This window comes from Syngnathus typhle, linkage group LG6 (assembly GCF_033458585.1).
Source record: "Syngnathus typhle isolate RoL2023-S1 ecotype Sweden linkage group LG6, RoL_Styp_1.0, whole genome shotgun sequence".
NCBI classification, from domain to species: domain Eukaryota; kingdom Metazoa; phylum Chordata; class Actinopteri; order Syngnathiformes; family Syngnathidae; genus Syngnathus; species Syngnathus typhle.
The window spans coordinates 12,324,975-12,338,503 of NC_083743.1; the positions used below are offsets into that span (position 1 = coordinate 12,324,975).

Sequence of the window (13,529 nt, forward strand, 5' to 3'; positions counted from 1 at the left end):
GTAACAGGAAAGTCACTGTGTCACAGACAATGACGCAAAGTTGTATTTGGATTTCTGACAATGAGGGAGTTTTTATAAATGTGCAGTAAAGTCAGTAAAATTGTGAGTGGGGTTGCAGTTAATTTTGAATTTGCGGGTTTGAAGAACTTCAGGAGTCTGAGAGAGAACTGATCCCACTACATACTATAATTTGATGCCATCAACCTGTGCGGTTGGCCAGCTGATTTGTCCCACATACTGTCGCCTAGCCCCAGCACAAATATTATGTCAAGCGTGATAATATTAGGCATTTCATGCCAAAAAAAAAAGAATTAGAATTGTGGGTCATATTCACCCCCCCCCCCCCCCATCATAAATCCATGCATGCACACATAGACACAGACCCTTTTCCCTGTCACCCCCTCCTCCTCCTAAACTTCCCTAAGTCCCTCCCTCCCTCCCTACACACACACACGCACATGCTTCATTATACACTTGCCCACATAGCGTGCCGGAAACAGACTCAATAGATGCCAAGTCCCTGCAGGCGCAGTGCCCCTAAAACACTGGATGCACCTTCCCTAAATTAGGTTAATTTGTTTTTGAGACTGCTCAAAACAAAACACTGTCAAATATTTGTCATCTTAAAATTATTCTAATCAAAATATAGAATTCAAATAAACATAGATGAGCTAAATAGAAATAATGGTAACACCAATGGAAGATATGCACCAGGGCATGCCAGACAACATTTAGTTGGAATAAACTAAAAATATTTCTTTTGTACAAAATGGATACAGGATCCATTTTTAATGCCTTATAAAACTATAGTAGCTTCTGTCTGTAACTCCTTGTGTGCCCTTGCTACTGGGGCATTTGATGTTATTACAGTTTCCAAAGGGCCATGAGAAACATAGAGAAAAATAGTTCAAAGTTGTCCCCTTTAACCCTCTTTACTGTGGCAGGGTGTGAGGTCTGATTGCTGTCTGCCTGACTGCAGCATTTCGCCCCCTCAGTCACATTCAGCAGTCCCTTCCTCCTGCGGGTGAAGATAAACAAGCATGGAAGGTAGGCTAGACTTGAGTGTGTGTGTGTGTGCAACATGCATCCCAGTCTGCACGATTCATTGGCGGCTCCATAAATAGCATGACATGCAACCTGAATGAAATCATTTCAAATCGCTCGCTCTTTCCCTTCTCTCGCTCTTCTGTTACAAAAGGTGACGTTAACCCAGATTTGGACACAGGTTTGGGTTGGTCAGCCACAAAGAATTGAGGGCATTGATATCACAGCAAAAGGCAGAAGAAAAAAAAATCTGTCTGAAGACATTTGTAGTTCGTCTAATACCATGAGATGATTGGCCCTCTAAAAGCCCCCGCAGGAATGTCTCGCCGTAATTCCACATTACTTCTGAGACAATACATTAAATGCACACGACCCAAACAGTGCATGTAGTGAGCGACACATGCAAGCATAATCGGCAGATTTCAACAAATGGGATTGGAGCTGCTTCTCATGTAGTTATCCATGACTATTTAAATAATTAAGATAAATCATAAAACTTCTGTTGTACACGACTGTATTTTGAAATCTTGATGCTAACCAGCCATTTTGAATGCACTATAGGGTACAATAATATATTACTGAAAGATGTAGGGTATTTGAAATTTGATAATCCCTCATGCTCAAGACATAAATGATTGATTTGACAATTAATTCCATATGGATGGTCCCAGCGTGTGCATGTTTGTGCTGAATGTTCTCATTCATGTTCATCGTGAAGTAATTTCCTTTACGACCAATTTTTAAAAAGGGTATTTCCATAAAAGAGGCATCAGAATCAGCTTTATTTGCCAAGTTTGTGCATGCCAAACAAGGAATATGACTCTGGTTGATCTCGGTCTCTCTACAACAATCAAGTGACTAACAATATTCAGGTGACTAACAACATTGAAGTGGCAAGAACAGGATATTTACACTTTGTGTCAACACTTTTTTTTTTTTTTTTTTTGCCAAAACTAGTTTGTGTCCTGAAGCTGTTGCATCCAAATTCTGTTTGTTCCGCACAGGTTATTCTGTTGCGCTCACACTCTATGGTGCGCCTTTGTGTGCTCCACTGTAATGACTCGGGCATGCGGCCCATGCAGAATAGAGGAATTCATAAACAGCTTGCCATCTCTCACATTAGAGTGATTAATAGTTCAATCAGGGCTAAAACAGACAAAATGTCACGGGGGGATAGCTGTCATGCGAAATCAGGCTTTTTATATCCACGTCCATCTAAAGGGATAGGCCTGCTTAACGTTGTCACAGAGCGTTACTAATTTATCCGTGCTGTGTGAGCCGCTGATTGAGGATCTCTGTTTAAACGTAGAGCCCGGAGACAGTAGGGGGGCATTCGAGCTATTAGTGTGCGTGTGCATGAAGCCTGCTTTTTGATTGGGCTGACTTTGTGTGTGAGTGCAAAAGCACACGTGGCTGTTAACATGACAAACTTTTGAATTCAAATAAAACCTTGCCGTGTCTGCGAGATGTCTTAGTCTTATTATCTCTGTGTGCTTGTCTCCTGCGTGTCCTCTCACTCCATTTCCCTCTGATGGCCTGAGAGGGCATTTCATGTCTGGCATGCAGTCGCGCACGGAGGACCATCTGATAGGAATGATCGCTGGACCCAAGTTAGCCAGAGGTCTTTAATGTGGGGTCAAGTGTTGGCTTGGCGTGATGCTTTCCCTTCACTAATGGTGTGCCCTGAAAGCGTGCACAGACACATACCAAACAGAAGCTGGGTTAGACTTGTATTACTGCTCTTCTCACACAATTCTCCTGCATTCGCTTCCACGTCTTCTGACTGATGCAGTATAACATCTTCAACCTATACAATGCAGGCGATTAACTGAGTAAACACTATTTGGCAAAGTCATTACAGTATGGCTGCTAATCAGAGGAAATCACCATCATGTACAGTCTATAGGCTTAATACCATAAACTTGATTGATTAACCTATCGAACAGTGTGTCCATCAAATAGGTTTAATATGGTGCACATCACGCTAAGGGATTTAGCCTTACATTAACCTCCTAGGATAAGAGCTATTAATCAGTTTAACACCCACCTTAAATCCTGAAAAGTTTACTTGATATTTTGAGCCAATAGGGCGGAGGACACGGCATCTGAAGACTCCAATCCTAGGACGTGAGTGTACAGCTTCAAAGGTCAAACGTGTTTGTTTAGATTTCATAACAATTATTTTCTACAGGAAATAATAGAACTAAAAAAAAGTCTCCAACCGTCACCATCATAAAACCTGTAATAAAGTCCAGGCAATGTTTTAAGTAACACTCTTTCATACCGTTGTAATATTAATACTTTCTTAATACTTGATGACAGTTAACAAAGGTACAATGAGCTTTTTGTCTCATTTTTATGATTTCTTTCCCCCCCCAATGACGCAAAAGTTAAAGGTTAATCACAACAAAGCTACAAAACAGTCTGATAAAAGTGACTAATCACATAGTGGTGTTGGTGTCTTGTCACTTTGAATCTAGTTGACCTACCGGTGCTATATTTTTTCTTCTCTTCTTCTGAGTCTTCTCTTAACAATGATGGCTGGTGGTTCCCCTGTGATCATTTGCTTGATTGACAGACTAATAAAATGTTATTTTGATCAGTTACTCCAGGAAGTACAATAAAGATAAGGCCAACTATATATAGACACAGAGAATACCTACCTGGCTACCTCAGAGTTGGCTTTCTTCTTTGATGTGTTGACAAAGAAGCCACTTTTTGTTTTCGACTGAATGGTTTACATTGTTGCTATTTCTACCTCTCTGCTTGTTTCCAGGAGACAATGAGATCTGCATGGAGGCACAGGAGGAGACGAAGGTAGGGATGTTTTTGATATATCCTCATTGTTCTCCCATCCACCCATGGCCCCATTAGATAAAAGAGGTAGGCAGTCATTCCAGAGTCATGGTTTGGAACTATATTTTTGTTTGAAGGGTTTTTCTTTTTTGTACACATACAAACAAACAAACTTTGCTAGATAGATAGACAGAGGTGACATCCATTTAACAGCACACATTCTTTGTGACTACCTTTGAACACAACATAACTGAAGCAACACAACGATGAAAACCAACACATACAATTACTCACTGAATCTGTTTCACTTTATTTCCTTCCTTATGCTGCACTGGTACACAAGACAATAAGTCAATGCTGTCAGGTTTATGCACCCATCTGTTTTAAGATAGAGTAGGCAGACGTTAAAGGGCAATGATGGTGTGTTGCTTTATATCCTTGTCAATGTCAGGTGGCATTCCCATGTCCCCCGTATGATGCACCATATGCTAAGAATATGAATTAGTGCCTGCCGTTTATGTCACAGCTTCGACACAGGAAGAACAAGAGCTACTACCCCAGGAGATTGTGTGGGGGAAAAAAATCACCCTCACTCTTAACATTTTTGGTACCGTGACATGATTTTAAAATTATTCTACCTGCAGTGTTTGAGTTTTATGTCTTTGCTCATGTCATCTGTGCCAAGTAAATGAGCGTATGAAATATCCCCAAAACTATATATATTATCGATACAACTATAGTGTGTAGTTTTAAAACAAAAATATTGGTCAGTGATATCAGTTTGGAGAAGCAGGAGGGTATCGGTTATCATATCAGTGGACCAAAAAAAAACATTATCGTGCATCTCTATTATTTATAGCTCTCCTAAGTCAACTTTGTTTTTCCCCTCCAACTTCTTTTGTCTTTTTCTTGAAGTTTCTCTAATTTTGCATTGTGTCCTTTTGATGGATGGTGAACAACGGATGCCAACGTTATTCATTATGTGCCCATACAAGGACTGTCCCCACTACCCTCCTCCCACAAGGTCTCACCATCCTTTTATCTCACAGTGAGCTAACTCGGATGGAACTCGGTTATTTATTGATTTTTGAGATGGACATCTTTCGCTCTGCGGTGGTCTGTTTGTTAAGCGTCACAAGGGGCATGTGATCATCACGCAAAGAGCAAAAGCAATCAAATTTGCCCCCCAAGCCAACCCCCGTTCATCTCTATTCTTCACTTGCCTTGGATTCCGACAGGTCAAAACAAAATAGAGAATGTTCTCAGATAAACCTCTACTAAGAATACTTCAACATCATTTATTGGAGGAGGTTTAGGGTGGCTCGCCTGGGGGGGTATGGATGGAGAACAAAAACAACAGAGCCAGTGTGCGAGGCGAGTGTAAAGCTGTGGGCAGCTCCACATGCGCTAGTTGGTGTGGGAGGCAAAGACGAGGCGGCGTACTAACAGGCCCATTTAAGTGCTGTTAATCCCGGTGTGCTGGGAGATCACTGGCACCAAGGGTTAATGGTGGGCTGCTGAGATGGACACACACACACACACAAAAAGCATAGTTCAAAGCAGTATATCCCCTGTTCTCCAATCACTTCCGCCATCATGTGTAGCACAACTTTCCATGATATTTCCAAAATTGGGCCAAAAGGAAACCAATAGGTTGGTGTTGACCAGCAAGTATCTGCACCAACTAACCTGTGACCCTGGCATTTATTGTGTCTCTCCCATCAATCCAGTATTGACCCTTTCGGGTCACTACGCTTCATCCAGTGTTCTATGATGTGTGAACAGCTCATACTAAGCCTGATCTTGCAAAATCTGGTAAAATGCCAAAGCGGGCAGCTCGGTGACACATTGGTTAGCACGTCTGCCTCACAGTTCGGAGGGTGCGGGTTCGATTCCACGGCCCGCCCTCCCTGTGTGGAGTTTACATGTTCTCCCTGTGCTTGCATGGGTTTCCTTCGGGAACTTCGGTTTCCTCCCACATCCCCTTCGTCTTAGGGTTCTGATTCTACCTATGGAAGCGAATTATAGGCAGGACCGTTGCCATAAAAGGCAATTTAGAACATATAGTTGGTTCTTTTAACAGGCTGCATCATGTAAAAGGATAGAAATGGAATATACCCAAAAGGTTGTTCACAATCAAGCATGGGTTGAGGTTCACCACTTGGTCAACAACTGTGTGAACAAATGGTGCAAAGGTTTCGGAACATTTCCCAAGATATATTTGCGTGGCATTTAGGGATTTCTACAATCCATAAGGTCATCAAAAGATTCAAAGGATCTGGAGAAATCTCTGCATGTAGGCAACAAGGCCAAAAACCATCATTGCTATAACCTTTGATCCTTCCGGCAGTGCATTAAAAAAACGGTATCATTATGTAAAGGATATTTGTACGGGCTGTGTAGCAGATTTCCATACAAAAGTGTTGATATGATCCACAGTGTTCTCTTATTGTATTGCGTCAAAACTTCAACCAAGTGATGCAAGTTGTATTTTTACTATTGATCTCCTCATGGTATAAAGTACCTCCTTCAAAATTCGAAGCAAGGTGAGTTTGCTCTTATCATAGTGAATATTCAACTTTGATATGCTCCCACCTTGTTAGCATAGTGTTCCAGTGTAATTGTAGCTGAGGGATTAGTTGTTTTCAGCAGCACAGCACAGCGCCTGAGAACCTCTTGTTCTGCGCCAGGTGCTGATACTACCCCCATTCTCCTGTCAAGTGCCACAGAGGACCTGAAACACACACAGTAGCGTAACAGAACAAGACGTCCACCTCCAGCTGAGAGGGAAATACAGTCAGAGGGTAGTCGGGCTAGAACTAACAGAGGAGGGACAAGAGGGGCATTACGCCTACCTCTTTTAATGTTTGCTGTGTGTGTATGTGTGTGTGTGCGTGTTCGAGTAGACACAATGTAACGGGACAAGACGTATACTTTAAGGATGATTGGTGAGCATGTGGAGAGCAAAATGGAAGAGAATAAAGGGCATCCTGCTGTGTGCAAAAATGAAGGGTTTTCCACACTGAGACGCTTTTCGCCAGTGTCACATAAATAGACAGGCATGCAGTCGCTTTTGTGTACTTAGCTCTTTCCTTTTTCAGACAGTTATTACTCCTGTTTGCTCACATCACAGCAAACATGCGCATGACAAATCCAAGAGGACAATTGAGACAATGCCTTTAAATTGCCTGTGTTTCCATGCACTTTTCTTTACACATGCTCAAAATCTACAGTACGCCACAGCATGTATTCACATCCTTTAATTTTATTCATTAGTAAAGAGATGCTGCAATATGTTTGCCAGTAAATTCATAACATATTCACTCACTGCTTTAGTTGTTGTCAATCTTCAGTATATCCAAATTTCGAGGGTTTTCTTTCTTTTATCAGAAATAGTTTGATCTTTTATTCCTTATTTCATACATTGATTCATTCATTGCCATTTCAATCACTATTTAATCATTCCCACTGCCCCAGAATACAAATAGTAGAATCCTCTCCTTGGAATTAAAACATCACAAGTCATTCTCAATTAATTGTAACCGAAGAGCAAAATTAATTCAACAAAATAAATGTCTACAGAATCTGGAATCGGATAAATTACATGAACTTTATTTATTTATTTATCTATCTATCTATCTATCTATCTATCTATCTATCTATCTATCTATCTATCTATCTATCTATCTATCTATCTATCTATCTATCTATCTATCTATCTATCTATCTATCTATCTATCTATCTATCTATCTATCTATCTATCTATCTATCTATCTATCTATCTATCTATCTATCTATCTATCTATCTATCTATCTATCTATCTATCTATCTATCTATCTATCTATCTATCTATCTATCTATCTATCTATCTATCTATCTATCTATCTATCTATCTATCTATCTATCTATCTATCTATCTATCTATCTATCTATCTATCTATCTATCTATCTATCTATCTATCTATCTATCTATCTATCTATCTATCTATCTATCTATCTATCTATCTATCTATCTATCTATCTATCTATCTATCTATCTATCTATCTATCTATCTATCTATCTATCTATCTATCTATCTATCTATCTATCTATCTATCTATCTATCTATCTATCTATCTATCTATCTATCTATCTATCTATCTATCTATCTATCTATCTATCTATCTATCTATCTATCTATCTATCTATCTATCTATCTATCTATCTATCTATCTATCTATCTATCTATCTATCTATCTATCTATCTATCTATCTATCTATCTATCTATCTATCTATCTATCTATCTATCTATCTATCTATCTATCTATCTATCTATCTATCTATCTATCTATCTATCTATCTATCTATCTATCTATTTCACATACATTTCATACGGGCAACCTTGTGTTGTATGCGCAATAGAATGTGTTCTTTGGAATGCCATTGACTAGACAAGAGTTACGTTCTTGACAGTCTTTGTTTGCAACAACTTTGTTTGCTCGGTTATTTCTCTGTAAGAGACCAGTGTTGAGTGTTTCGTTTACATATACAAATCCACCATTCTTATTCATTATAAGGAAGGAAGATGAGAATCTGTTGGGAGGAGTCATTTGTTCTTCCAAACTTCTGACTACCCAACAGTGGGGGCAAAACCACTTTTCACCTCCTTCTCCCTCCCTCCATGAATTCATTTTGAATTGGAGCATGGCAAAGTCTTCCAAGAGAGACCACATGTCCCATTGAGCACTACTCATTTTACTCTCACTCTCACTCCCTCACTTCTCGCCTCCTTCAATAATGGATGGCTTCTAGCCAGACACACTCCTCCCTTTTTTATGATCCTCCTCCTCAGTAAAACCTCAGCAGTCCACTCACTGGGTGAGGCTGCCAGATGTGTTGTCTCTTTACTCGAGTCAGTATTAATGGGAGTTGTTTCCTTTCTCCTTCTACAGTTCCTCCTCCATGTTTCCTGCCTCTTTTCTAAAATGAGGGGCAGAGACAGATTATTTGAGGGAGATGGGTGGGGGGGGTTGTTTCATCAGGTGAATGATAATCTGCAGTAATGACTGAAAGACCGAATGGGGATTACTGTGCAATATTGGCACGGGTGTTGTCTGGGGCCTGCTAAAGTGACGATATTACATTATAATGCACAGGTCATTTCGAGGTCAATGGCAGTTGCTTTCCCACATGTGTGTCATTTGTATGTGAAATATGTAAAGTAAAACAAAAACAGGCTTCTCGTTAAATGTTTGAAAACAATGCAGCATTTGACGATCTACAATTTGTATGCTTTCCAACAAAATAAAGTTGAATCTAAATTATGCGAGCAGCTTTGACAATCTTGTTTTTGTTGTCTGACTCCAATTATACGGATCTAATGATTTTTCATTCGCCTACAAAGAGTAGTGCAGTTGAAAGATATCGTTGGGAAGCTTCGATTAATTGGCTGCAGTAAAAGTGAGTGAGTGTTGAGAAGAGAAATATAGCCTCTCATGTGTTCTATATTTGTCTCCTAGATCTTCCATTCATTTTCGGTAGGGTAGGTAGGTAGGTCGGTCATTAGGTAGGTCGGTAAGTAGGTAGATATTGAAATATACTTGTTCTGATTAAAAAGGTCCACACAAAGATGTACCTTTTATTTAGTTTTACTTTAGAATTATTTATGTGTGCGTGCGTGCGTGCGTGTGTGTGTGTGCGTGTGTGTGTGGCTGTGTAACTATTTCAGAATGCTGAAGTGATGAGAACAAGTAAAGAAAGAACATTCCAGCTCCACACCACACAAAAAGGCCTCTGAGTAGGACTGATGGTGTCAAGCGCTGTGCTATCCTAGAGAGACCTTTCAATAAACTTGAAAGTTTTCTTGCAGATTAGATCCACCACAAACTAAAAAGACTGCTCGTGAGAGCATTTGTTTTCTTCTCGTTCTAGAGCTCAAGTCAAATGAGGGCTGTTGTTTGCGATGCCTCGCCGGTTGCCATCTAGTCAGATATAATGACGTCTAATTCCAACTGGCTGCGGCTGGAAATGAAGGTCACAAAAGCAGGATCACTTTTAAGAAGCGTATGGGCTCCTGCACAAATTGGACAGCGGCAGAGAAAGAGAACGTGCAGAGACAAGCAGGCACGCACAGTTGAGCCAGTGTTACCTCCTCTGGCCTCTCTTGGCTGACTGTGCCATGCCATGTCGTGCCGATCCGTGTGTTGTGATGCGTGCTCGAGTGGGGCTAACGGAAGCACATGTGCTGTCTGTTAACTCTGATTAATGTAACAGACTCTCCCCTTCGCTCTCTACCTCTTTTTTTTTTTTTAAACTGGCTGCCCTGCTGTCCTGCCTTTACCCCGCCTGTCTACAAACAGTCTGCGGTGCAAAGCTGCAGTCAAACAGCAAAACCATTGGAGAGTTTATTGTTTATTTTATTGAACTATTGTTCATTTGTCAGTCTTTATTTGAGGAGCGGAATCAAATCTCGTTTCTGGAAACATTGAACGTTATTAGTTTGAGTAGGGACTGAACTTATTTTGGAAAAGGTCTTTTTTTAGAACTTGCTACCAGTATATATTTTTTTATTTTTTGCTTGCTCACTGTGTTCAAGCTACAATCCTAACATTCACCATTAGCGTCACATTGAGGTTGCACAAGTGTACTGTAGACCTCTGATTCTCTTGAACCCTTCTTTTTTCTCTGTACTTACCGAAGTTTGCACTTTCTTCCTCATTGCAGCAAGCGGCAGTCAGTTAACTCACTCATCAATACTATAACTTACTGCACCCTACCCTTTACATCCCATCTTGTTGCAAATAGAGAAGAGACACTCACACATGTCATATGATGTGGATTGTGCTGTGGGATCCAGATGAGTGGAATCTCAGTGTTGGCTCTCGCTACACTGAGCACCACAGGGGGTCTTTATCGTTGCAAAAATCAACAAAGCCGCTGTCACGAAGTGCCATCTCGATCACACATACATGCACATCTAAGACCGCACATGCGCCCTGCCATCCAAGCACACACCCACCGTTACACGCAGAAAGGCGAAAAGGACAAAGAAAAAAAATCCTAAAGTGGTGCTCAGGCGCGCACGCAAAGTGACAAAAATGCTCTAGTTTTGACACGCAAAGACAAGTGCACAGCTGGACAACAAAGAAGACAAACTTGATAAGTACTTAGACGCAGCCATGGATCGAAAAGGAAAATGAGTTAAGAAAATTAGGGGAAAAAACAAGGATAAATCCCTTAACGACTTAATCCCATCTTAAACGCTCGCGTGATCTATCGTGTCTGTGATTTTGCCGACAGCGAGGAGAGGGATGAAGTGGCGGTTAAGCAGATAAAGAGAAATCATTTGATAGATTGAATCACGGGAGCACAGTTTGAAAGAGTTTCAAAGGATCCAGATATGATTTGTGGGGTTTTTTTCCCCCCCAGATTTTTGTTTTTGTCCACATTCTCTAAATCCACCACCCGTCATTATTGATTAAATTTAGTCCTAATGTCTGTAATTCTCCAGGCACAAAATGCGCCTTGTTTGCTTCCATCACATCTCCAAACACATTTCATTGTACACTCAGTTTTGCTTCACTGGCTATGTGAGTCACTGTAGCTGTCGGCACGCCTTCTCTTCTTTATTAAAAGCCTTCATCTTTTACTTATCTGGTGCGTGCAATAAATAGATAACCACAAATGGTGTTTATTTGCCGCACCAGGTGGTTATAAGCACTGGGAATTCAAGCAAAAGAAGCACTCTGAAAAACAAAGAAAGGGCAACACTAGGAAATAGATCATAATTCTGTTTATGAAAGTGAAAAACAATCATTTGTTGAGTGCTTGGAAATGATAAGCGATGGATGGAGACGATCACGTTTTGCCCTTTGCCATCATAAGTGGTGGCGGCATCCTAAAAAGATAAATGAAAGCAAAATTAAGTTGTTGATATTCACACGTTGGGATTGAAACTGTTATTTGTATGTGGCCACGAAAACCAAAACTCAATTTGTCAGACTGACTTTGTTTGCGTGCGCTGAGCTTGATTGTGTGCGAGTGCTTGCACGCATATTTGGTCAGTTTTTGGTCAGACGGTTTGGTCACGGAATGCATGTTTGGGTGTGCTGTAGTTGGGTGAGGCGAGGGGGGGGGGGTTAATGTGTATTCATGTGTGTGTCTGGTGTCTGAGCATATATGTGCTCATGACAGTGACCCACTTCTGGTGTTTTGATGAACCAGATGGATCACGGCATCTGTAGGCGAGGAGGCGGAGGTGGACAACAACAGGGAAGCAGGAAGAAGAGGAGATAAAGGAATAGACAAAAGGAAGTGAAGAAGATGACAAAGAGGGATGCAATGGGGAGATGAATGATTACGTGTGGAGAGTGCTGTTCGGTTTTCTGTCGCGTGTTCTTTAAATTCGCTACATGGGACAATGAGCGCAGACTTTCCAGACAGGCGCACACAGACAGTCAGGGAGTTAAAAAGGCATCATGTAAATTAATGATGTGTTTCATCCTGGCAATATAGCAACCGGCGACAGAAAAGCACCCATTCCGTGTCCCACGCCCACCTGCACCCCATGTGCGCCCCCCTCTCCATCCTCCCCACACACCCCACCTAAATGTCTCACATCAGGCGAGAGGTAATATCAGCATGTTTAATTGATGGAGCATGGAAGCATTGTGGCGATAACATGGATTGAAGAGTGGGTGCCAGCACCTAAGCACGCACATGTACAGTGCACACACGCATGCACAAACATACGCACACATACAGCATGTACATGTCATAGATACTATCTTGCAATTACAATATACCTTAAGGCTATTATAAGCTTTGACTTGTAGAATGTTTACTCAATGATGAGCCACTTTGTCCAAATTTAAAATTCTATTAGCAGGGATGTTGAAGAAGAACAAAAGTGCCTTTCAAGGTGTGCTTAAGGGAATGTTAGAAGCTTTGTTTGCTATAATATACATATTTGCAAAACTGTGAATGCAGATCAGAGTTAAACTATTTTAGAATATGGTAACCGTGAAATAATTTGTAAAAACTTTCAATATGCATGACAGTGTGAGACCTCCATCAATCATTTCATTAATATCTGGATCTTTGGTTGCATATTTGCCACTTATAGTAAAACTTGGGATTCATGAGTGTAAGTTAACCAAGTTCATTTTGGCTCGGACGCTTGAACAATGTGTTCCAATCCCACAGGGATGGACGTACCAGTAAAACTTAAAATAGACTTAATGTAAAAATAGGGGCAAGACGTTTTTGTGTAGATCTAATTACTTTTATGCGCTAAACTTACTTAGTCTACTTTTAAATCAGTCCACAGGTATGCTCCCTGTTTTGTTTGTTTGTCTGTTGCCTAGTTACCTGGACCTTTAGCATGTACTTTGGACTGTTTTTTCTCTCTCTCAGAGTTCATCTTTAAAATTAAGCTATGGACTACATATTACTACAGAAATATTGATTGTAAAAACACAATTTCAGCCATCTGTCAACAGGCAGTGAACCAGATTGTTAACCACAGTCAACTAATATGAAAGGCTGGCTATCAATACTGGTGACATGGGATGTGATGCAGATTTCAATATTGTATGTGTTTTGACCTTCAGTTTTTGAGTGCTTTATGGCAACTCTCCAGCGGTTTAATGGAGTCTGTAAAAAGAGAGAATGATAGAGATAAGAGGAGAGCACAAGATGTGATGTG

General features: G+C 40.6%; 1 long non-coding RNA gene across 1 annotated transcript; it reads right to left on the minus strand.

Moving 5' to 3' along the window:
- Window positions 1–1,817: 1,817 nt before the first annotated feature.
- LOC133155831 (uncharacterized) lies at window positions 1,818–5,350 on the minus strand. Its single transcript, XR_009714738.1, has 3 exons — window positions 3,708–5,350; window positions 3,092–3,623; window positions 1,818–2,727 (listed from the first exon to the last, which is right to left on the minus strand). It is a non-coding gene; the product is annotated as an uncharacterized LOC133155831 (long non-coding RNA).
- Window positions 5,351–13,529: the final 8,179 nt, after the last annotated feature.